At 37.2% G+C, this 21,822-nt stretch overlaps 1 long non-coding RNA gene across 1 annotated transcript; it reads right to left on the reverse strand.

Annotated features, from left to right (window-relative positions):
- LOC110393143 lies at positions 5,639-19,955 on the reverse strand. The gene is made up of 3 exons (XR_002434812.1): positions 19,930-19,955; positions 6,981-7,053; positions 5,639-5,800 (listed from the first exon to the last, which is right to left on the reverse strand). It is a non-coding gene; the product is annotated as an uncharacterized LOC110393143 (long non-coding RNA).

Below are 21,822 nucleotides of genomic sequence, written 5' to 3' on the forward strand. Positions count from 1 at the left end.
AATGTTATTACTTGTTTACTTCACTTTCATGTTTAAAGTGAAAACTACTGCAGGAAAAAACTATTACTTAAAATATTCAGGACAGCAGTGTATGTCTCAAGAGATAAGACTTTTAGTTTAATTAAGAGATGAAAAGGCAAGCTTCAAGTGTTATTTACAGGTTCTTGACATATTCACTAATGAATCATAGGAGGCTGTAAAGGTTATTCTGCCTATTACAAAAGAATTGCACAATAGTTGTTTGTTAAAAAACATCTTTTCAAAGTTTTATTCCCTTCCTGATAGGTCAATATGACTAAAACAGGAAACAAAAAGATTGTTTTTACTGTTTCATCTATCTCCTTATTTGAGATAACACATAGTGGTAAACTGTATCCTTCATTGCTGTACTAGAAGGAGTTAAGTATAATATTAGCACAGTGTTTTTTTTTTTACCACTCCAGAACTCTTAATTTATTTTTAGGAATATCGGAAACATTTGGTGCAGCTGCCAGTGCAGCAGATAATGAAGGACTTTCAAAATTCAATACATTATTTTCTTAAGTATAATCAATCATTCTTCTTTCTGTCATGCATATTTATTAACCTGATTTATATTTTTTTGTCTTTTTTCTTTAAGACTTTTTCTCAGGCACAGACACATTCTTTGTTCAGAATTTGTTTTGCATTAGACACTCACTCAGCTAAAACAAAGCAAGAAACAACTCTTCCAAATAAGAGGTTTTAGGATTGATAGAAATGATAGTGCATCCTGCCTCTGATATAAGAGGTGCTGGACAATGGATAGCAGCATCTGCATTAGAATTATACTGGAATTGAAATTTAGAGCTCTAAATGTGTCTTAGATAATAATATCTTGCTCATCTTCTGTCTTCTAAAGAATAGACACTTGCTTACTTCAGCTGTGGCTTGCTACAGAAGACAGATTTTCAGACAGGGTTTATAGTTCCTGTTTTTATTTAGAGTGCTGCTTAAATGGAATAGTCTACTTTGGAGAGCTATTGACTTGTCCTTATGTGCAAAGAACGTAAGTGCACCAGATCAAAGATTCTGTATTGTTCTGTTTGAAACATCTTTTTGTTTGTCTGTTACCACTACTTTAATAAAGGGGAGGGAATAGCTAATTTTATAATAAATCATTTTAAACGTGTTTAATCATCTTAAAAATAAAAATTAAATCTTATTTTTCTTCTTCTGAGCAGAAATTAAAGATTAAGGTTTAGTAAGAAAAAATGACAGACTATACTGTGCCTAGAAGGTAGAAACTGCAATCCAAGCTATGCACACTGGATAGAACAGAGTAAAGCTAATATTTAAAACCTACTTCAAGGGTGACTATGAATAGCAAATTAGATACAGCTTGTGGTAAAGTGTGGCTGGAAAAAGGCCATACCTGTCCCTGCTGAGGCCCTTAAATATATTTCTATGTCTGCTTCAGTTGCACTACATTTTGTGTATGGAACCAGATTTAGCAGTCACCAGCAGCCGGCTAGGGTACAGAAAAAAAATTTGATTACATTTCCTCCAGCAGCAAGTGGTTTCCTTCTGGCAAGAGATTTTTCTGGGGACTTTAAAAAGGCCTATTTAATTTCTAGCCATATCATAAAAGCTGTGTTTAGTTCTGGAGGTGACTACCTCCTTCAACTCTGCCTCTCATTCTGATGCATTTGTAGCAGGTCATGCCCTGAAAGATTCAGTTGCAGTCAAACTGAATGGATTGTGTATCCTTCCCACCTACTCCCATAACCTTCTCTGAAAGCCTGACCACATCTGTAAGACTCTCTCTTCAAGTAGAAACAGGTCACTGAAGAGCTCCTTCCTCATGCTGAAGTCAACTAGGATTGAAAAGACCTGGCTTTATGAACATTGAAGAAACAAAGATATAAGGTATAAGAAAAATATTTATAACACTTTTACCATATTCACTGTCAGAGGACATTGTTCATTGGGTTAAACATCATGAAACTTCCTTTTTTCGAGTAAATGTAAAAGCTGGTGAGACTTCTCTGTAGGACCAAACAGCTGACGCGTGAAAATCATTCACAAAATGTAGAAACATCTTGCTCTAAGTATAGGCACATCTTAAAGAAAAGCTGTTTGCTGGATGTTTTTTTTTTTTTTTTTTTTTTTTTGCATTATTTTTCTCCTCCATCCCAAGCTAAATTTTATATAAATAAAGAAATAGCATAAAGGAGAGGATCTGTGGACAAGCAGGGGGTGAGTGGACGGGATAAAGGACAATGGTTGTTCGTGTGCAGATTGTGTAAGAAAGAGGAGGAAGCAACTATGTGGTGCCTCAAGAGCCAGAAAGTCCGGATAGCAGTAAGAGACAGTGTATTGAAGAGAGGCACGGAATGCTGATTATAAGACTGCAAAAGAATGGACAGTGGACTTTGCTCACCTTGGACAGTCATCCACAACGACGAATGTCACGGTGCGTGCTTGTAGATGTCATGCCTCATGCTAAGCAGACTTTGGGGGGAGGGTGGGCGCGTGGGCTAGGTGCAGGTGCGCATGCACTGCGAGTGTATGGGTATAAGAATGGGTTTTGCGCAACATTAAACGGAGAGCTGACTCCACGGCATCTGTGATTGTGTCTCTCTCCAGGAGGGGATCCCGGTTCTTTAGGGTCTATTAATTGTCACACTGCAACAAGGATCCAAGAAGATCACAAATCAGAAGGTTACTGTTATTCATAGTTCTTATTATGGTTAAAATATTACTAACTGCAAAAAGAAAAAACAGAAGCAAAGTGAAATCTCCTGATTTCCATATTGCAAAGATGGTACTGTCCATTGTTTATAGATAACTTTTGATAATTTCTCATCACATCAGAAATACTTGAATAAAGTGATGAAGTGATAAATTTTCTTCTAAATGAAATAAAGTAATGAATTCAGAATTTTGACTCACTTTTAAGAGCAAAACCAACTGTTGTCTGAATGGAAAAGAAGACTTAGTTGAAATAAATGAACACAATTTTTTTTTATATAAAATCCTACTCTTTCACAAGATAATCTTTTCAGTACTTTTCTGGTAGTCCTGTCTAACTACCACATCCTTCTCTTGTTGGGGAATGCCCAACGTTCTCTGCTCTCCATTCTCTGCTCTCCAACATTCTCTGTCTTATTCTGAGTAAGGATTAGAATGAAATACATTCCTGAAACCCACAGCAACCTATGGAGAACATGTAACTTCTTTCCCATATAATGTGTTTTACTGTCTTTTTGGTGCTTTTCATGACCGCTGAAAAAGCAGGCTTAATACTGAAGTTTGAATACTCCATAGGAGTCTTGGAATATAAAGCAGTAACTCTGATTACAGATTTGGATTTCTTTCTAACCATGTACATTAAAATATCAGTCCTCCAACTGCATTTAAAATGAAATGCTTAACAAAGCAACCATTGTTTTCTGGGCCCCAAAAGTGAAAATAAACTTACTTTGTTAGCTGTTACTAAGTCTGTAATTTAAATACTTTGTCAAATAGGTAGAAGGTGCTTTGAATTCTTCCTCAGTAAGTTTATTACAGGTACGTAAAGGAGATTCCAGAGGAAGAAATACATATATGTAAATCTCAATAGTAGCGTTCCCAGAACATGAAGGGGGAAGATGTAGTACACTAAAAGCTTTTATTTGGTATCAACCAACCCATTCTTCTCCTAATCAGGAGATGAAGGAATAATCTTTACTTATTTTCTCTTCTGTTCTTCTAACTATAGAATATAGATCTCACAATCATTTGAAATATAAAAAATAATTTTAAAAATCTCTATGATAAAGCAACAGAAAAATCTGGAAACTATTGGTAAGGTAGCTACGGTGAACACATGGAAATCTACTAGACATACTATGCAACACTTTATAGGTGACATTTTTATCAATTACTTTCAAGAAGTCATATTGTGCTCCTGGCAAAAGTCTTTCCTACACTTCACTGTTCAAAGATAATTAGACAATAATGCAAAAATAATAATAAAAAGACTGAAATAACACAAGTAATCAAACTGTTTTAGAGATCTGCATACAAAGAAGGATTTTGTTTTTACTCTCAATGCTAAAATCTCTGATTCTACAACACTACTAGGATTTTTCCAAAGAATAGGAAAATACAGCATTTCATAACTATGAATTCTTTTATTGAATAAAAGAATCTGTAGAAACTACAGATCCAGCATATCCAGAAGGAAAATCTGATTATCTAGAAATAACAGAAATGGAAATGGATCTTATTTTCTTGTCATTATATGACACTCTTGTCGTGGTAGAAAGTGGTTCTTCACTGCCTTGGAGCTAATTAGCACAATCATTATTTTGTAAAAGCTGATTTTATAGGAGACGTTACCTCAGATGTAGTTAATTTGAGTGAAGAAAAAAATTTCCAAAAACCCAAAGGCTACCAACTCTGTTGTTTCACTGAGTGTCATGGTTTTATGATTTTCGGTTACTGGTACTCCACATCATAACATCATGTAGATGTTCTTCTCAGAAGAGAAGGACTACTACATTCCCCACGGTACTTTGCTCCTCTGTTACCATTTTCCAGCCGGAGGGAAAAGATAAAAGCTCACAGCATAAAAACTTGCAGATCACAAGATCTCGTCCCTTTTTCCGCCATCTCTCATCTTGGCAGCACCTCGCTCTCCAGCCGTCTTATTGTCGGTAGTAGAGTAAGGCCTACCTTGATTTTGGGACATTCTCTCTCTCTGTATTGGATTTATCAGCTTAAATTGTAATTATTGTGTGTTTTACTATAGTGTGTTGTTTTGCATTCCAATATCTTATTTAGTAAATTAGTTTGTTTCTCCTCAGATTGTTGCCGCTGTTCTTTGCTCTCAGGGCCATCTCCCTACCCCTTTCCCGGGACGTGGGCCCTTGGGTCCCCCGCCCCCTTTGTCATGGAATCAGGCCTAACGCCCGTAAACTGTTGACACTGAGATATGAACAGGCACAGATAGTCAGTAGAACAGGAGCTACAGAGTTTATTGTTCAAAAAGTATGTTTTAATTTTATGTAGCATGAATACATTTTCCACAAGAATTCGTCATTTTGTTTAAGACAGATCACCAAGATACCATCCTTTAACAAAGGATGCCTTAACAAAGAAACATTAAGGTAGTACTAAGTATTTACTTGGGCACGTAGTACTGGGTAATTTCAGTAATTTTAGAGAAACAGAGGTGCATGTTTTTAATTTGAAACGTTGCTACAGAAAAAAAAATGTTGCCTCTGAACTTGTATTTTCTTTCAAACTTTCCTTAGTGCTAACTAACTGCAATATTTTGCATTCACAGAAGTTGGGTGTATTTGGATTTTGAAAGGGTATAATATCTTAAGAATTGCTCAGGTTGGAAAAGCCCAACCACAACCTAACCATCCTACCCTAACTCTAACAACCTACCACTAGATCATGTTCAAAACCGTATAAAACTTGTTTAGAAGTTGTATGTTCTATTCCTCAATAATAGAGAAAGCCATATTCTGTTTCATGTTCTTATGCCTTCTCTAATGCAGAACTGTATACTTAATAAGAAGTGAGAAACTAAGCATCACCATGCTGCTCTCTCTTCCCTGCCTCAGAAGGGCAGCAGTAGAAAATATGATTAAAACAAGCAAAAACACATGGAGGAGCTATTTAATGAAAGAAAAATAAAGTAAAGGCCAGACAGAAGCAAAGGAAATAAAAATTCTCTATCTTCCATCAACAAGAGACGATCAAATGGTCCTCTGGAAGCAAGGCATCAGTACAGCCTTCAGGAAGGCTGGCATTTTCTGAACAAGAATCCTCCACATGGGCCAACCTTTATTGCAGAGAGAAAAATCACACAGTATGGGATATAAATTCAGTTAGTTTAGGACATTTGTCCTGGCTGTACCCCTCCCAGTACCCTCAGAGTACTCGCCCTTTGCTTGCAAGCGAAGTTGGAGAGACAGACTTGATGCTGCGCAGGCACTATTCAGCATGAATCAAAATGGTGACTGCTGTGCAAAAAGGTATCTCCATACCACCCAGACTCATACAAAGTGTTTACAGAATGTTAAGAAGTCTGTATTCTAGTAACTTCATTGCTCCATAAGATTCACCCTACTTTGAATTCATGCCACTCTTGGTGTGCAAAGCAAAAGACCAACTGATTAACAGCTTTCTCTATGTTCCCGCTAATTATTGTACTGGTTTGACTGCACCAAGGATTTCACTGAATAGAGAAAAGCAACACCAGGTCTAAATTACCCCAAAAGGGTGACAGACTGTCATGGTTTTGTGATTTTCAGTTATTGGTATTCCACATCATAACATCATGTAGTGAATGTACCTGGTTCTCAGAAGAGAAGGACTACTACATTCCCCATAGTACTTTGCTCCTCTGTTACCATTTTCCAGCTGGAGGGAAAGCTCGCAGTATAAAAACTTGCAGATCACGAGATCTCATCCCTTTTTCCACCCGTCTCTCATCTTGGCAGCACCTCGCTCTCCAGCTGTCTTATCGTCGGTAGTAGAGTAAGGCCTACCTTGATTTTGGGACATCCTCTCTCTCTGTATTGGATTTATCAGCTTAAATTGTAATTATATTGTATTATAGTGTGTTGTTTTGCATTCTGATATCTTATTTAGTAAATTAGTTTGTTTCTCCTCAGATTGTTGCTGCTGTTCTTTGCTCTCAGGGCCATCTCCTTTCCCCTTTTCCCGGGGTGTGGACCCGTGGATCCCCTGTCCCCTTCATCACGGAACCAGGCCTAACGCCCGTAAACCGTTGACACAGACACAATCCAGTTAATGAAAGAAAGATTTGCTTACCCATCGTAAGGATCAGGGCTCACCAAATACTCCAAAAGTAGAGATCTCCAGTTGGAGATTCTTCCCTTGTGGCAGCCAGCCCTTAAATGAGTCTTAGGCTTTGCCTTCCACCAGGATACAAACATCCTCTTAAAGGTATTCATCGAGATATAATTCAGAAGACAATACCACGACAAGAGACTTACCCTTTCCAAAGGTTGGTGATGTTTCCAGAAGGAGTGTTCTCCAATTAGAAATCTACTCCTTTGGCTGCTAACCCTTAAATGAGAGTGAGGAAGTCATCCCTTATGGTCACCCACATGCATTGCTTACACCTGGGCACCCTGGGTTAATCCATGCCTTCTCACCTGGTACTCAATCACTGATTCAGGCTGTGGCCTAGCAATCCCCATACACTCCTAAACTATTCTAGGAATGACATGAATGCAATTGGGCCAGCTGTATCTTAACTTTTTTTTTATACTTTGTAGTATTCACTCTAATTAAAATAGCTAAAAGCTTGTTTACTAAAGCCCACTAAAAACAAATTGATTCAAGGTGTAGCATCAAAGTAGACTAGCTTTATTCACAAAGTAAGTGGAATTATTTGGTTTATTTTCCTCTTGGAATTAAATAAATTCTTGGAATTAAATGAAGAAATGAAAATACAGATATTTTGATCCTAAATAACTGTTCCTCTACAAAAGGTTTGTCATCGCTTAAATCATATAGAAGTTAAACCAGGTCATTTTTGTTCAGTGTTTCTACCTAGACAAGACTTAAATTGTTGTTTTTGGCAAACATGTCATCATACGGTAAAACTTACATTGTGATTGGGGGGACATTGGCATTTATCTTTTACTGACAGCTTTCAGACAAGAGGACGATAAGTGAAGCTATTGCAATTATAAAGAGACCTTTCTGCTTTAGGGTTACTGACAACTATTCTCTTCTATATAGTACACTTGCAACCATGATAATTAGTTTTTATTGGTCTATTTCTGGTTTTTATATTTACTTTGCTGTCTCCTGAAATGTTTGTAGATTCTATATGGTTTTCTTGAGATAGAATTTACTGTGTAGCTGACAAAATATCAGCTAATAGTAGTACGTGTTTTCTTAGAAGAGCTCATTTTTTTTTCATACGAATTTCAAACAATTTTTTTTTTAGCTGACCAGAAAAAAAAATAAACTGAGAAAAAGAAAAGGTTTGTAAGAAACATTTTCTTCATTTATACCCCTTTGGGATCCATCTGGTTTAAAATCAGAATAGACCAATTACAAAATAAAAAGCCCCCAAAAATATGTTTTAAAGAAAAAGCTATGTTTGCAACTGAGTTTTCACAAACCACCTAAGAACTCAGATTGTAGGAGGAAACATGCAGTTAGTGACTATTAAAATAAAGCTTATATTGTTACAAGCTTATGGTAGGGACTGTTATTCACTTTGTCCAAGTGAAAATCCAAAAAAATCCCAGGTTACAAGGATTAGATTTGAATTTGATTTGACATCCAGTCAGGTAACTAAGAAAGCTCTATTCCATTTTTGTTGCCCCTGCACACATGAATAAATCTGTTTTTCTGCCTGCTACTCGCTCTTTAGAGGAGATCTCTGGCAAAGTTACTGCCTGACTTTTCATCTTCTTGGTCAGTACTACTGAATAAATGCAAGGGTTCTCTTGATTTACTGCTACTGTAAGCTATCAGAAATTTACCACCCATCTTTCCTCAGAGGAAGGAGGAATTTTTTTGGCTTACGTCATAAACTTGATGTTAATGTAACTCCTCTTTGACTGCTGTAGAGTGGCATTGTCAATCTGATTCACTGCTGCCCAGAAATAGGATTCAGCAAATAACTCACAGGGCTCCCTCAGCTTTTGCAATACTTGTGACTAACCTGCTGCTTCTGAGCTTTAAGAAATGATTTGTGTTTGACAACTATCTGATAAGTGACTGCTATTCACATTGTTCATGTATATGCATATGACAAGTTGTGAATAAAAAGGAAAATGGGGATTTGGGAGATATTTCCTCAACAAACGTTATCTCGCTTTTATTGTTAGACCACCGATATTTCTGTGCTAGCACTATGATTTATCAATGTATGTTTATGCTTCAATGTTAGTCCATTATAAAGAGATTAAAAAGAGATTCTCTCCTATTCAGTTGTGAGCATGGTGAATTTAAAAGCAAAAAAATTTCAAATGCAGAGATACCTCAAAATCATTGAACTTTGTACGAGGAACTCATAGGTAACTTAGAGCTCTTCTGCAGTTTTACCTTGCCTTTCAACTTTACATACTGTTTATGATGGTATCCACATTACAGTGCAAAAAGTTTTCTGGTAGCACTCTGAAATGCATACTCAGTAAAGTATTCCTGAAACTATTTCAACACTTCTTGTCTTTCCAAGTAAGCTGCATATGTAGAAACAAAGCTGTTTATTAAAAACAATATATTATTTAAAATAGCATAGACTTTACGGTTTATGATGGAAAACAATTCTATATCCTGTAACTGAAAAAGAAAAACCTCTTCCTTATTTCTTCATAAAGTTTTCCTCATTTCTAACATGCCACATAAGAACTGCTTTTTGCAAAAAATCTCTTTTATAAATCCCAGCAGTAAGAGACATTTATTCTTTTAGTAATTAAGAACCATTTATACTTTAGATAGGATGTGTAGCCTTAGCTTCCTTTTCCACTTGTGCATTTCTAAGCTCGTCATTTCTTCATTAAATTTATTGCTTTACATGTATTTTTAGTACATTTGATGACTTCCATTCTTAAAACAGCAGCAATAAGATCTGACAGTAAGCTAGTGAAGAGATAGTAAAGGAAAGATTACAGCATTTATTAATATGAGAAGAGTGTGCTAAATACATGACAAGGACTTTGTGCCATATGCCTTCTGCTCTATTCATGTAGGCTGAGCCCCTTTCAGAACCACTGAAAGACCACAGGTTGCATAAATGAAACACTGAGAGCCACTGCTAAGTAATCTGCCCTAAGAAGCTATCTTCTGTCAAAGAGAGATCTTAGTAAGAAAAGAAAGAAACAGGTATAAAGAAAAAAATCATTCTTTTACTTTTAAACCTCCAAAGAGATCTCTGCAGTTGGAATTCTGACTGAAATTCTGCACCTGTGGAGTGTTATAATAGGTGCTCAGAGGTCATTCTGTGTAATACAGTTCAGGCTTTTGACCCACGTTACTCATTTTTATTATTTCAATTGTCCTCATTAACTCTTTCTGTTACTGGAGCCAGATATATAGAAAAATATAGGTACATAAAAAAGCAGGCAAATATGTACATTTGTTGTATACAAAATCCTTAGTAGGACAAAATTAGAGATAAAAGACGACAGATTTGATTATTGGCAAGCACCTTAGTAACCCACAGTTTAAGCTCTTAAAGCATTTAAAAGTTTCTTTCAAAGTTTACCTTTCCTCCTAGGAAAAAAGCATGCCAAACAATGTGGATTTTCTTTTTCTCCATGTATTTCATACTGAACTACGATCTGGAAATTTATGCCAGGGAGATGAGCAAAATCATAAACCTTAGATCAAGATCTGAGTGCATGCTTCAAAAATTCTGAGGGTCTAACCAATGAAGTTAGGGTCAACCCCACTGCAGTTTCATTTGCATTTTTAAAATACTTAATACCTGCTCTTAATGAAGAGTAGGCGCTATTAATTTGGTCTAACACTGCCAATAACACTGCCTGTAGTCAAAACCAAATGCCAAAACCAAACCAAAACTTGATGCATGATATTATGAAATAAAATGGCATGTGTTATTTACTTCTGCTGTATGCATTTGTTCCAAGAGCCTGCCCTTCCTTAGGATAATTTCTCTACCCTTATGGTAGCAGAAGAAGAACAAGGAATGAAAAAAATATGCAAGTTGCTTAAAAGTCTCAGTTAACTTTTCTTTAAATCCATTCTTTGTTTTTGTCAATACCAGAAACTATAATATAATGTACAATAGAAATGCAGAAAAAAATATGAAGTGTGACTCTAGAAGGTGAGCTTTACAGTAGTTACATATTCCATGTAGAAGTCTCTGTAAAATATTGTGGGTTTTTTCCTGATACAAGTAGTTTTTACAGTACAAGTGAAAGGATAACAGATTGGTCTTTAAAGGTGCCAGCAAAGTGATTGAAATGAGTGATGTTTCTACATATACAAAACAACAAGAGCCTCCCCTCTGTCTTTGGTGGTGTATAAATCAATCAGCCTTGTAGAGACAAATCCAGATTATTTTTTTCTTTTTGCATGATTAGGACAGCCTTTATGTATAAAAAGTTTCCTGTAAATATGAAATATACTTGGCAGACTAACATCTCAGCCACTACAAATATTGCTTTCTTGCCTCTTTTGAAATACTTAGTGGAATACAGACTAGCCATTTCCCAGTTAAAAAACAAATACTTCTTCAAGAATCTGAAGTTGAAAACCAACTCAGTATAGTTTGTTTATTAACCAACCTTTAGATTAACATTTAGAGACTCTAGCACTGTGGGAGGATTTCAGAAAAGTAACTAATTTCTTTTTTAGAAAAATAATATTTCCTGGTCTCCAAACATTGCCTGCTGTAGAGAAATAGCTGCTAACAGAGCCCAGTTAGTACACTATAATAAAGAGAATCCATACATATATAGTCTAGTTTTTCCCTCTCAGAAACTATATTTGCAAAAGGATATTCTCAAAATCAAAAATGTGTTTTAAAGTGTTCTCCTGTTGCTTTTTTCCTGTTTAATTACATGGAAATAAAATATTTTTTATTCCCCATGGCAGAATGAGTTTTAATGGTCCAGTCACCACATGAGTTGTTTCTCTGAAGGTTTCAATTCCAGGAAGAATCATTCAGTTTTGATGGGCAAGTCGATAGCAACAAGCCAGAAAACATTTCACTGATCTATCAACCATAGGTTAGCAGCCTGTCATTCTAGAAGATAAATTTTAGAAATGTAGCCAGATAACTATGTCCCACAAAGGACATAGCAAGACACACCCAGTGAAACCTATTAAAGAAATATCTGCCAGAACAAGGAGCATTGCAATCAAAGTTATTTTAATGAACAGAAAAGAGAAGGAAATTTTAGAGATGGAATCTGATGAGTAAGCCAGTTTTCAGCAGTATAAAAAAGTGGTTCTCTGACTAAATTTCAGAGGGAAGCAATTATGAGGTTTCTTAATAGCTCACACTGGAGCTCCTTCCTCTTTTTCAGACATAGAACATCAAGATAAGTTTTTGAACTTCTTTGCTTGTGAACTGATACAGCCACAGATTCTTCTGTTTATCTGTCAGTTCTTGGAGCCTGACTGTAATGATATCCAAAACTGTTTGATACCCATGGACCTGGGTGCAATCCTGATTTTTTCTTTTAACGCATGTTCTTTCTTAAGTACTAGATCTGTGAGATTATCTTCTTCACTGTTAACTGATAAAGCGTACCAGCAATACTAAAATGATATTCACATTTCTGCCTCAACCAATATTTCATTTCTCATTGTATCATTCATTTGGGGACTTTCACCTCTCTTCGAGTATTAGCTTTAACACTGATCATTCACTTATAAGGTACTGTAAGAGAACAGAAGGACAAAGAGGAAAAAAGGAGAAGAATTCACAAAGATGGAAACTAGAAAAACTAGCTGTAAGGGTTAAGGTAGAGACTGTCTCTGAATATGAGTTTCTGCTATAAAGTACAAGGCAATTTATTTCCTAAATGCTTCATGCACTTACTTTTGTACATTTTCCTTGACCCAAGCTTTCCTCTCTTTTTTCCCCATTGACTCCATCATTTAATCTTCTCATTTATCCATTAATCATTCGGCTGCACTAACATGCAATACTGTCAGAAACTGAAAACATTTCCTGTGTTTGCTGTAATTCTTAGTCTTGTTGACAGCTATAAAATACAACCTCTTACACTCTATTGAAGTTGAGAAGTATAATGATGTTTCAACAACAGTGTTATCTGGAGTTTGAGCTTTGTCAGCTCAGATTGTAACTCAATGCTTCTCATTTTCCCCTGAAATGGTAAATGAGCACAGCAGCTCTTAAGCAAGACTGGGCATCTTCAACTACTCACTGCAATATCTCGTTCTTACAAGAAAGAGAATGGCAGGCACAGGCTTGTGATGGAGCAAAAGCATGATCTCAATTTGACTGTGTAGTAAGGGATCCATTGTGTCTTGAAAAATGGGAATGGGAAACACAACAGCAAAGTTCCTTAAGAAATAATTGTAGGCTTGTTCTCTGTTTAGGACAGGTCAGAGTACAGTGAGGCTGCAATTCCACCTTTGCTTCCCTCCACCCCTTCAGTATCCTAGAACAGCTAGATGATTACACCTTTCCTGTCTCTTGGCAAAGTAGACTAAATATTCAAAAGGATTTAAGAAATCACATTTTTCCACATATTCTCATATTTGTGGCTTAGAGATGAGTTGTTTATTGAAATAATAATGCAGTGAATATTGCAGTCCTGAATGTATGCAGGACTCACCTCTGGAAAATCTGGTCTCTGAAAATTAGCTGTTAGAATCAGTGCATGATGATGGGTGCACAATAGATGAAACTAGCTACCTCTGAATCAGTGAATTCAAGCATTCACAGAAATGAATATGGGCATGAATTTGGCCTGTGTTAACTACCATCTTCCCAGAACAATTCCCTAACAATTTTTGATAGGGAAAAAATTATCACACAACAAAAATAACAGAATCATTCGTACTGGAATGTGTCTTATAGAAAAGCTATTAACTTCTTATAACTTAACAAACTAATAAACCATTTTAAAATGATCTTTAAGAACACAATAGAACTATACATGCAGATGCATATCATTGAGAACAGATAAAGCAGGTCACCATTCACCAAGCTTCATAAACACATTCAAATTTCTGATGACCTTTTCATAGCTATTCCCAAGGAATTCTCATCACACACACATGCAGTGTTGCATACACAGCATGTGTAGCTTGCAAGTGACAAATACTCTGTGAGTACAGGTTCCTTTGCTCGCACACCCCTGCTATAGGTGCTCTTAATTCACGGGTGAGTGTATAATCTCATGTGCACTCCCCAGCATTTTGGTTTGCAGTTTATCTGGAGTGGAAACCCTGTCCTTTAACACAAGGACAGCACACCTAGTTTGCTGTACACCTTCTGGGAAATGTTCCTGTTTGTGGCTGTATATGGTAACATGATAATTCAGTGTTCTCATTCTCCCACTGTCCTCCAATGTCAATATAATAGGCATGACAACTTCACACATCCCTCCATTGTGTTAAAAAGCCACCAGAGAGCAGCAGATATCTGAGCCACAACCAAGAAAGGATATGGTTCCTATGTAAGCTAAAAAAAGATACTAAAAGTCAGCTAGCTTGAGCAGCAAAAGGAAGAACAACAAGACTTTCAGGAGATGGAGTGTTCCGAAGCATGCTAGCAGAAATAGCAGGCTGCATGCTGGAGCACTGGAAGCTCACCAGGGACTGCAACACAGAAGTGAGTTGCTTCTTAAGGAGCAGAAGCTAACAGTGGAGAATCATAGAATCGCTTGTGTTGGAAGGGACCATAAAGACCATCTAGATCCAATCCCTTTGCCACAGGCAGGGTTGCCACTCACTAGATCAGACTGCCCAGGGCCCCATCCAGCCTGGCCTTGAACACCTCCAGGATATGGGATATCCATAACTTCTCTGGGTAACCTATCCTCTTGCCTCACCACCATCTGAGGAAAGATTTCATCTTGTATCCAGTCTAAATCTCCTCTCTCTCAGTTTAAAACCACTCCCCTTGTCCTATCACTATCAGATCACATAAAAAGGTCAGTCTCTCCTGTTTATAAGCTCTCTTTAAATAATGGAAGGCTATAATGAGATCTCCTTAGAGCCTTCTTTTCTCCAGGATGAAAGAGCTCAGCTCCCTTCGACTTTTCTTCATAAGAGTGGTAACTTCAGCCCTCTGGTCATCCTTGAGGCCCTCTTCTAGACCTGCTCCGACAGCTCCACTTTCTTCTTGTGCTGGGGACACCAGGCTTGGACACAGCACTCCAGATTGGGCCTCACTTGATAGGAATTATGTGTTGGCTAGAGGAAACAGTGATTCACTTGTTTGCAGGAATAATTAAGGTTGTGTAACATTTCACACTTGTTTTACAGATACAATAAAAAAATTGAACTTCCATTTTACTGTATGAAATAATGTAAAGACCATTGGAATAAATCAGTGCTGATAGAGCTGTGTGTAGAAAGCAGACTACCTATATGAAGTGATGCAAAAGAGGACCACCGTGCACTGTTTAAACAATGAAAAAGAGAAAGTAAGAGGAAAATAAAAATGCCATTGTTTAAATATAGTTAAATTATTCAACTATAACAAAAATGAGTGATATTTAGAGGGAAGGGATACAAAGTGTAACTGAGGGAAGAGAAAATTCTCTTAATACACCATTAATGCACAGGAAAGCAAGCTGCAGGACACAACTCTATGTAGCGTAGCTTTCACAGCTCTTGCTAGGACAGATGTGGAACAGGACAGGAACAGCAGTTTTTGCAGCAAACTGAGATGACATATCAGTTCCTACTGCATTTGCTAGGTTCCCAATTAAATAGATAACATTTGTTTTAATAAGATACGAGCTTCATTTTTTCCCCAACACCAAAATAATTTCTTGACGATCATTGCATCAGCAAATTCCAGTTTAGAATGTATAGAATGGGAAGAAATTCTAGTTTTCACCTACAAAATGAAACTGCAGCCAGGGAAAGGATGGCTTGAAACACAGAAAATGTATCGAAGATGAAACAGAGTCAAAGAGGAGGTGAATTCAGTCATAGGATCACACTTTAACAGAGTGCACATATCTTTCACTGTCTAGCAATGTAAAAAAATGATCTTCTAGTAGCCACAAACAGGAATAGCTTATGAGCAATAATCTGCTGCCTCAGTTCACGAAAGAATGCCATTACCAGAATATAAGGTTCTTAGGAGAAATAGTGTTCCCCCCCCCCCCCCTTACCTGCTTGTTGTATTCTACACATGGAATCTTCTAACAGGAAGAACTACAACAAGCCTGGTCACTATAATAGATTATAGAGCTTCCTGATGCTTCTCTTCCATTACTGCTTCAGCTTATGCTCTAAAAGCATTCTATCCTTATTCTTATAGAAAGCACCCAACAGAAACAACATAGCATGGAAAATTGCTTAGGATCGGTCTGACAGAATGGTTTCACACCATCCAATTTCCTCCTTCAGCATGAATCCTCACACAAGACCTTAATCAGAAAAACTTGTTGAAAGAGCAGGACACCTGGTTCAACAGCTGAGGCCAATTGGTCACCTACCCCATAAATAGCAGGCTGGCAAAGAACCCTTACAGCTTTCTTACTAGAGCCCCTAAGTTAGCACTTTACTCCTAGGGAGGTATGTAAGTGGGAAATTTGCTTCCCTTATCCCACTGGTTCTCCTTCTTCTGATGCAGCCTACGATACAGATATTTTTCTGGGTTGCAACCACACACTGCTCTCTTATGTCTAGCCTTTACTCCATCGGTAAGTTCCCCTAGACTACTTCAAGTAGTATCAGTAACTAACTGCAGTAAATGAAAAATACAGAATTTTCTTTCAAAGACTGACAATCTCATACAGGTCCAGTGATCAAAAATTCATGAGAGTAAAGATTCTTATTCTTTCTGGAAAAGTAAGAGAAAGAACAAGACATACATCATCCACTCATTTTCTCTAGCGGTGTTTGGAGAAAAAAATCTAGCAATCAGAGCTGATGAGCAGTGGATTTTCCACTTGGCAGTGGAAACCAAAGTTTCACATTTCATCCCTTTTTGAACTGGAAATTAGAAGTGCATCTTCATTTTCCGTTTGTAAGTTTTTAGACAGCTCTAATCCATGCTTCTGAACTTCAAGACTAGGAGGGTAATACATGCCCAGAAAGGCTCAGTTAAGGAAATCACCTCTGACTGAAGAGCTCATTTCTCTGCAGTCAAGTTTCCATTCAAAAGCACTAGTGACTCCTTACTGCTCTCCCATGAGGGATGCGTTGCTACGCATTGCACAGATGATAAGAAACAGTGCTGACTGAGACAACTTTTCTCAGAGATGTGACACAGACGACAAGCTGTAAGAAATGACACCACTAAGCAATTTACTGTGAATGTCACGAAGGTGGCCTTACAGCAAAAGAATGGGAATCTTTAATGCAGGAGCAGAAGACAAACTCTGGCAAGTCCTTCTTTTATCCCTCCCATAAACAAATACTCAATGCAACTTTAGCACTAATGTGGATTGTATAGCAATTCTTCCTAGAAGAAATAGAATCTAGAGGGCTTTTACTTGGCCTGAACCTCATTAGCTGCCCCTAAGACTCTGAAGTAACATTCCTGACTATTGAGCTTGAGTCTTTATTGTTTAACTATCACTATATTGTACAATATTTCCTGCACTAGTATGGGTGATATTATGAAGAGGTGGTCAAAAAAGGGTTTGCAGTAACCCTGTCTGCTAGTTAGTGAGGATTACAGCTGCACAGAAGGCTTGCCTATGTTAATAACAAATTTGCTAGTGCCTTTGCCTGTGTGCAGGGAATAGTCCAATTTGTTTATTATTTTATCTTAGCGAAAACATAGTGAGAATAACACATTAATAAGGCAAAGACAGAGCTGAATGTTGAAGTACTGTAGTTATTTCTAAAGAGGATCTGTTCATGCCTGCTGTCTCCTTAAGACTTCCACCAAGTCACAAAATCCTTTACCTCATCCATTTGTAGCCTGCAACTTTTCCTGTTAAGCTGTGTTACAGACAGATAAAGCCAACCTTTTAGATAGTTTTAGTGGTGACATCCCTGTAACAACAACTTGTGCTTTATGTTAGATAGTGAGTTTAACCAGAGTTAAATTATGAAACACGTGGACTATTTCTGGGAGTAAACACACCTTCCTTCCTTCAAGGATAGATAAGGAAAGATAATGCCTGTTAAATGAAAAAAAGAAGATGCTGAAAACAAATGTAGGTTTTATGTCTTCCTCCATGTTATGATTATTGATGTCAGTCTGCAGATGATAAATAACAGCAGGCGATGCATGTCTCAGTCCAGTGAGCCTTGTCATCAGAGGTCAGATAGAAGCCTGCAGCTGGGGAGGGTCAAGCTGGTGAATGAGAAGGGAAAGCTTGCTGAGACCATAATCCTTTCAGTCATGTCAAAACAGATTTGATCTATTGTTCAGCCTGTGGAACCCCTATTACCTTTAAAAGCCATTCCTTTGAAAGCATTCGGAAGCCTGTGGATGGGAAACTTGAAATGAGCACTGTTTAAAGGAATTCACCTGTGTCAGTTCAAGGAGAGAACAGTCTGTGCCCTACAGTTATGAACATAAAACAGGGGCACAGTGAAAGTTTACTTGTTTATGAGTTTTGGTGTTGAAATAATTACAATCATAGGTTTTTGATTGATATTTCTAATTGTTATCTTTAAACATATTAACAAATGGTAATTACTTGCATTAACCTTGGAATGAGGGGTAAAGTTCCTTCAGTTATTGATGGAAGCAGTACTTCTAAATGAGATAGAAGCTGCCAAGCGTAACCATAATGCACAGCTGAAAAGGTTTGCTAAGTGTGACAAGAAACCCAGAAGAAAATTAGAATCCATTGCAGGAGAAGTAAAGCCCACATAAAGAATTAATAAAAGTCAAAAGATTGGAAAGTATCACCGGCTGAAGAAAGCTCAAAAGCCACATGTAAGTAAGGAGTCCTGTATAGGAAATAGCTTCAAAGCTGGTTGTGTCTGAACTCATGACTTCCTGAAGGCTACATAATAACTCTTCAGGTACAGAGAAAGGAGAGCGGAGGTCAAAGGGATTTTGGAGCCCAATTCACGTTCTTTAGATTAAAGGCCAGTAAGGTCTAAGAGGTTTTTTTTTTTTTTTATGTTCTCTGAAAGCACTGTCATGTTGAGAGAATATTAACTTCTAGTCAGCAATAATTGTTACGAAGTACATGAGCGTGAGTCAACATAGTTAAAGTAAAAACTAATGAAGTGATTTGATAGAAATCATAAAGCTTCCAGATTATTTGTCATACAATAAACCTGGTATATGAGCTTTTTCAATTAACCTGAAAGAATGTTTTGTTTTACTTCACGAGAAACTAAGGCACATATACTTCATCTCAGACTGAGGTCGTAATTCTTAGCTTATCAAAACAAGCTTCTAGATAAAAGGAAAACTGAGAAAGCTTTATTTTTTTAGTGGGAATGATCCTAGGAGGCTCAGTCTCATAGAAGGCAATGGAGAAAGACAAAGACACAATATAAAACCAAGTTGTTGCTTTTGTTCCTAAACGTAATTGATTAATCTGTTTCCAGTTTACTTATAAAAAAAATTGACCAAGAGATTTTGACTGTGACACTACCTGCTTCACAAAAAATTTGTTTGCTCTATACTTCTTTTACACTCTCTTCCTTCGTACTCCTTCAACCAACACCAAACCCAGACTAAGAAAATAATGCAAACTCAAAAAACTAAAAACCTAGGAGAAGAATCCACTGTATTACTGAGGGAACAAAACCACAGCAAGAGACTAAACTTAAAGATAGAAGACAAATAGTGGTAAAAATAGCAACCAAAAGTGATCATGCTTTCTTCTATCATGTAAAAGCCGCCTGCATTATTACTAATAAACTGTTTTCCATCTACTATATATAGTATATATAGTATATAGTATAGGGCCACCAGAGAAATGAGGGCATTTGAAGAGCTAACTCCTTACAAATCTTTTCTACCTGAAGCAAGTCTTTTTCGGAACAGACTGAAAAGTTATTTTCTTCCTTTTTTTGTCTTTTGTTTTGTAAGAGCAGCCTTCCTTGCCACCTTATGTTTTAAGGTAATTGTTGCCTAGTACTTTGAATTCTATGATTAATAAGAAATAAAAGAAGTGGCATTTTGTCCGCTCAAGCCCTCATGTTCACAACATTGAATTAATAAGACAAAATTTGTCTATTTATCACACAAACTTCTTTCAGAAAATCAACCACGCTCAACTAAAGAAACTTTGATAGCCAGTCTCTGGCTGCAGCAAATGAGAACAAGCCCAAATGCAGCAGCTGCAGAAATAAAGGAAATGAACTGCTTACCTTTGAAAGACCTCAGGTACACAAGGATTCCCAGCAAGAGATACCCTTATCTCTGCTGATGACCCTTAAATGAGGTTTGGGAAGGGGTGTATCCTGGCTCCACCCCTTCCAGTCACTCAGGTGCATTGCACGCACCTGAGCTCCCCTGGGTTGGCCCTGCCTTCCCACTAGGTGCTCAGTCACTGGCTCAGGACATGACTTAGCATTTCCACTACAATGGCACACTGATGTTTTGTTCTTGGTGAGTGGTGGAGTGCACCCAAGGCCAGTCTGGGCTACTCAGTAGGGAAGAGCCACCACCATGATGGCACAGACAGCAGGCCTGAATTAGGTACAGGGTTATTCCATTCTACATGACATCATGCAGAAGGCTATAACACATTGGATACAGTTACTCTGCACTACTCTCTGTTCAAAGACATTTACTCTGAAGGTCTGTTGTACTTTTGTTAAGGATGCTGAGTTACCACATGATTCTATAACTCCAAGACCGTATTTTCTGTCATCTTATCTTATTGTTGAAAATTCTCAAACCCATTTGCTCCGATAAGAAACATCACAAAGGAATGTTTGGCAAATGAACACTGTCCAGACTCCAGCCATTTAATTATACACTACTTTCCACTTACCTCATGGTGATAGACTGTTATCCATTAGATAAAAATAGAAAACTGAGAGATATTTTTTATTTATCTAAAAAATATACATTCCTCTGTTAGCATCACTTTAATTCTAAAAGCATATAATTTTTCAGCCAGGAAGAATGACAGCATCCTTTTCCTAGTTTCATTCATCACTCTGAAGCTTTTTCATGGCCTTGGCATCTGTCTTGTGAAAGACAACTGTATGTCTAATAGGAGAACAGAACTGCAGCTTTATTGTTCAATTAACTCCCACAAGAGTAAGAAAGACGTAACTGTGATGTTTTAAGCACATTCATTTTGAGTATGGAGTGAAGTGAAGGAGTGGTTTCTCTGTTAAGACTTTGAAACCTCTGAAGGTTTATATTAGTGAGTATATGTCAGTTTTCAGCACAGTAACAGAAAAATCATACCAGTTCAGATATTGCAAGACAGGATCCATGAGTATTTGGTACTCTGAGTTCTGTTACAAGAGTGGAGACCAGAAAAGCCTGTAAGGAAAAGAAAAGACTTCTGCATAGTAAAAGGAAACAGGGATCCATGCTGCACTCCCTGAGGCTGAGACTAGCTGATGTCTGCTGATAATCAGTCCTTTGTGGGTCTGGAATTTGTGACTGGGGAAACAACAAAGAATACCTGAGCTACTCAATTTCTACCTCTCTATTACAGTGTTACTAGCAATGTTTTTCCTTGAGCATACAGAAGGTCTGGACATTGAGATTGAACTTGGAAGAAAATTCACTAAACTCAGCCTATGTGCTGTGGGTTTGGAAAAAATTGAGCTACAGCTCGGAGGCTTTTCTGGCACTTAAAGCAAAATAAGTGCTCTTGAAGTTCATATGAGTTGGCTGCAGTAGCATCATGATGTTTGCAAAAAGAAATAAAAAGGATCAACAATACAAAACCATTTCTGTACCTTTTTCTGTTTCAGCTCATCAACATTGCAATGCTTTCAAAGACTGTTGCCAACATAATAAAAGACTGAAGTGTTGCATGTTGTAGTCATCACTTGTCATTCAAGGACATTTTTAACCTATTGTTGAAGCAGAAGAATGAATTTCTTAAACATGTTAAAGTCATGTAAATATTCAAGCTGTTACATCCAAAGATAGCTGTCTTTTCAGTTTTCTGTGACATCTGCTTAACCCTTTAAATATATATATATATATATCTCCTCTTGTCACAATAGCTGTGACTTCATATTGGAGTTAGATGGGACTTTGCTCCTGACAATCAGGAAAAAAACATACAA

Source organism: Numida meleagris, chromosome 2 (genome assembly GCF_002078875.1).
Source record: "Numida meleagris isolate 19003 breed g44 Domestic line chromosome 2, NumMel1.0, whole genome shotgun sequence".
Classification (NCBI taxonomy): Eukaryota; Metazoa; Chordata; class Aves; order Galliformes; family Numididae; genus Numida; species Numida meleagris.